This window comes from Megascapheus bottae, chromosome 23, assembly GCF_031878675.1.
Source record: "Megascapheus bottae isolate mThoBot1 chromosome 23, mThoBot2.hap1, whole genome shotgun sequence".
NCBI classification, from domain to species: Eukaryota; Metazoa; Chordata; class Mammalia; order Rodentia; family Geomyidae; genus Megascapheus; species Megascapheus bottae.
Genome location: NC_143531.1, coordinates 8,265,617 through 8,270,434, shown reverse-complemented (window position 1 = coordinate 8,270,434; position 4,818 = coordinate 8,265,617). Strand labels below are relative to the sequence as shown.

The 4,818-nt window shown below is 42.6% G+C and overlaps 2 pseudogenes; both read left to right on the top strand.

The window, feature by feature from the left end:
• The first annotated feature begins 2,956 nt into the window (after window positions 1-2,956).
• On the top strand, window positions 2,957-3,042 carry LOC150047278 (small nucleolar RNA U3; annotated as a pseudogene).
• On the top strand, window positions 3,032-3,655 carry LOC150047277 (proteasome subunit beta type-3 pseudogene; annotated as a pseudogene).
• The last annotated feature ends 1,163 nt before the right edge of the window (window positions 3,656-4,818 follow it).

The following is a 4,818-nucleotide window of genomic DNA, read 5'->3' as shown; positions in this document are numbered from 1 at the left end:
TTTTTATTGTGTTTTTCTTAGCCTCATAGTACAAGTTGCTTTTCTGGGATGGAATTACATATGTCTCTCTATATATAACACTGCATTTTGTGATGGACAATTAACTTTCTTAGAGTTTACGTATCAATATAAAAGCCCAAGTCTGTAAAGTTTTCCTTGATTTAGCCAAGGATTGAGTGTGATTTTTAGCAAGCAAACCGTTGGGGATTTTCCTTATTATCTTTTTCTTTCCTTCTCTTGCAACAATGACAGTGCATGTTCTCAAACCATAGGAAGGTCCAGATCTAAATAGCAACTTCCAAGTTTTTGCTGTATTTAAGAAAAATCATGTGACCCTTTCAATATTTGAACTGCTAGGCAATGACAACTGTAGTTTTTTGTCCATTTTTAATCTCATAGAAACAAATACAAACACTCCAATATGTAAATATGACACATTAGGTAATGCTGTTATTTATATCTGTCCTAACATAATTTAAATTGTTGCTGTGTCATTGGAAATATTCTAAAAGTACTCTATATTCACATTGCCTGTGTTACTGCTTTGTAAAGTTTATATACATCAGATGTATATTTTTGGTTTGGCATAAGTTACTCTTGTAATTTTTCTTGGCTTTTTGTTCATAAGGAATTTTCTGAAGGAATGGTAACTTCTCAAGGATTGTGAATAAATACATTTTTACATTTAAAAGATAGTAAGTTGTTTACTTATTACTGGTTTTACTTCATAGAGAAACAGATACCATGACTCCTTACAGTTATTAAATCTTACAAATGAATAAGGAAGGGAAGATGTACCTGAAAATGTGTTTAATTACTAAGGAAAAGAATATTCATGTTGTGCCTTACGTTTAAAAAATATATCAGACACAACCTGTTTGTTCAGCAAACACTAGGAAATTGGCTTGATTAAGGGTGAGGAGCTGGGGACCCTTAGCAGTAAAGACATACAGTGTCTGCTTTTTTGCTTACCATTATAAGAGCCAATAGTAAATAATAAAATCAGAGTCAGGAAATGTATATGGTAACAGGCAAAGGTAACTGGGGCCAAGTGACTACTCTAGATAGATACCTCCCTTTCAAGGAGATAGTCAAGCTGAGACCTGATTATTTAGCAGGAACCAGCCAGGTTTAAAAATAATGGGAGCCGGGGCCAGGAGTTTGGCCTAGTGGTAGAGTGCTTGCCTAGCATGCACGAAGATCTGGGTTCGATTCCTCGATACCACATACATAGAAAAAAAAGCTGGAAGTGGTGCTGAGGCTCAAGTGGTAGAGCTCTAGCCTTGAGAAAGTCCAAGGACAGTGCTCAGGCCCTGAGCTAAAGCCCAGGACTGGCAAAAAATAATAATAATGGGTGGGGGGAGGTTGGAAATTGTAAGTAAAGAGCTGCAAGCACAGAACTGAGGGGGGAGACAGGAGAGTCTGGAGAACACAAGACCTCCAACCGTGGCATCATGATGAAGGGGAGTCACGTGCCATCTTGGGAGGGGTCAGTTTAGGCAAAGAGGCCATGGAGTATACGGTTAAGACTGGACTTGGTTTGATGCACTATGTCCTTGACAGTGTTTGCAAGTTGGGACAGTAGTGACAGATTTGCATTTTCAAACGAATTGCTCTGGCTTCTAGAAGAGATTGTCCTCCAAGGGCGAGCCAGTAGCTGCAGAGTACTCCCAGTGGACATGGGTGGTTCAGGTCCAAAACGGCTGCCTTCATACAGAGAAAAGCAGCAGCAGAACTTGTGTGTTCGTGAGGAGTCAGACAAAAGGTGGAAGGAGTCGGGTGACTTGCTCACCACCCACCATCTGCAGTCAGCACTCCACACACGGATCCCCTAAGAAACGTGAGATCTCCTAAGAAACGTGGCAAAGCAGTCTAGAGGAACTGTGGGGCGCCATCATCTTCTGCCTCCCGTTCTCGAAGAAGGCTGGCAAGATCTCCACAGGGCTTGGAGCTTCACCTAGCCCCCGTTCACACACACAGGCGTGGAGCCGCTCCTCCTGGCTCCTCCTGGCTCCACAACAAACCACCCTACACCGTGCTTCCGTGCTCTGTCACCTCGGTTCAGTGTCAGCCTCAGGGGCATCCTTGAGGGCTGGGGAGGCAGGGAACTCACTATGTGTGCCTTTACTCTTGCCATTGGTGTAAGCAATAAGCTAGACTTGCACATCAAAGCCCTGGATGAAGTCACAGTTAATCCTCCTTTTGCAGAAAGGAGAAAAGGGTCAGGTTGCACGGCCAGTCTGTATGATTCACAGCCCAGCTCAACACTAATGCAAAGAAAATAGGTCAGTGCTGAGGGCAGGCAAGTCAAGTCTTAGGTCTGCCCCACTCCTTCTTGTGTTCTATAACATACTTCAGCTTCTCTCTTAACCGCCACTTCCTCTGTGCCTGGGCAGCTCTGCCATGAGCTTTATAATCAGAACTGTACTATTACTAAACCATTGCCCACTATTGACTGTTAGACTCGGGTTAGGGGAAGTATTTCTGTTCTTTGGAGAATAGTGGTAAGTTAACTTCTTAGCAGCTCAGTCTCCCCTTTATCAGTGTGCTAAGAGAATTAAAAAAAGAGTTGAATTAAACTTAAAGTAGGATATCCATTAGAAGAAATGACTATTTTTGTATAAATGAGATTTACGCCTCCCCCCCTCCCCCCGGCCCTAAATATCACCTGCTGTTTGAGTTCAGTGACAATAATATAAGACTTCCTTAAAATTAAAACTTTGTAATTTAGTAACTCATCCATCCCTCAGCCTCAAATATAAGACATAAGTAAGGTCATCCGAAAGAATCCAAGTGTGACATTACATATACATTTCTTATATGTAGTCTCCCCATGAAGCTATTTATACCACAAGGAATTCTAATAAGCTGGGTGATATGGTTTATAAATCCACATGAGGCCGGAAGCTGTAATTCTAGAAAAAGATAACAAAATCAAGGTGGTAGGAAGTGTTATAAGACTATACTTTCAGGGATCATTTCTATAGTATGTGACTAGAGAAACTCCATGATTGTGTAGAGTACCGCTATTATGTCCTATAACGGGGCGGGGGGGGGGGGGGCCGTCATGGCCATGAAGGGGAAGAACTGTGTGGTCATCGCAGCAGACAGGCGCTTCGGGATCCAGGCCCAGATGGTGACTATGGAGTTCCAGAAGATCTTTCCCATGGGTGACCGGCTGTACATCGGCCTGGCCGGGCTCGCCACCGACGTTGCCCAGCGCCTCAAGTTCCGGCTGAACCTGTATGAGTTAAAGGAAGGTTGGCAGATCAAGCCTTACACCCTCATGAGCATGGTGGCCAACCTTTTGTATTGTTCCTATTACACGGAACCTGTCATTGCTGGGCTGGACCCGAAGACCTTTAAGCCTTTCATTTGCTCTCTGGACCTCATCGGATGTCTCATGGTGACCGATGACTTCGTAGTCAGTGGTACCTGCTCTGAACAGATGTACGGGATGTGTGAGTCCCTGTGGGAACCCAACATGGACCCAGAACACCTGTTTGAAACGATTTCCCAAGCCATGCTGAACGCTGTGGACTGGGATGCAGTGTCTGGCATGGGAGTCATTGTCCACATCATTGAGAAGGACAAGATCACCACCAGGACACTGAAGGCCCGAATGGATTAACCTCACCCCAGAACCCACATTTGTTTGTTGACTTTTTTTTTTAATAAAATTACCTTTCTTTCAAAAAAAAAAAAAAAGACGTGTTATAAGTGCCTTAGGTCAGAGAGAGTCTATTAGGTGTCTATTTTGGGGGTTTTGTTTTGTTTTGGTTTTTGCTATAAATAATTGCAGGTTAGTAATTTACATTTACAATGCATTTATCCTCTTGAAACTCTGTAGGGGAAAAGTCCAGCAGCTCTCACTGTGCTAAAATCAAGTCAATGAACTTACTTTTGCTACAGGTGCCTTCTCCTCCCAGCTTCTACGTGTGCAATGCACATTTTCTAGCTTGAGTGTCATTGGCTGCATTTCTTGGCTCATGGCCTCCATCTTCAAAGCCCTACCTCAGCAAATCAAGTCCTCCTGCTTCATCACTCCTCATCTCGATTTACCCTTCTTACCTCTGTGAGCCCTGTAATTAATTGGGTCCAGAATAATCCAAGAACATTTCTCTAGTTAAAGTCAACTAGTGAGTGCTTCTTTCCATCTTCAACCTTCATTGCTCTTTGCTTCTAAGTTCTGGTGTTTAATGCATACATATCTTGGGCAGACCATGGCTGTCCACCGTGGAAGTAAACAGAAAAAAAAAAATGAAACCTTGGAAACTGAAGTAGTCATTTAAAGCCATTTTGAATAGGAACAAATAGTTGTCTCTATAGTAACAAGTCCAGGTGAAAGGAGAGGGAGCTGAAGTATTTGATGTCACATTGTACAGGCTAGGAGTGGTGGATAGTCAAAATCAAGATTTACTAGGATTAATATCCCTATGATCACAGACTGAAAAGTTCATAAAAATTATTTTAGCAGCGGGCGCAGCGGCTCACGCCTATAATCCTAGTTACTCAGGAGGCTGAGATGTAAGGATCTCAGTTCAAAGCCAGTGTGGGCACTAAAGAACATGAGACTTTTATCTTTAATTAACCTCTGGAAATAAAGGAAGTGGGGCTGTGGCTTAAGAATAGGGAGGAAGCTGGGATCTGGGGGAATCATGGTTCAAACACAGCCTTGGCAGAAAAAAAAAAAAAAACATTAGATTCCATCTCTAAAATAATGAGCAAAAAGACTGGAAGCATCACTGAAGTGGTACAGTACCAGACAAGTGAGCGGAAGGCCCCAAATTCAAATCCTAGTACTGGCAAGAAAAAAAA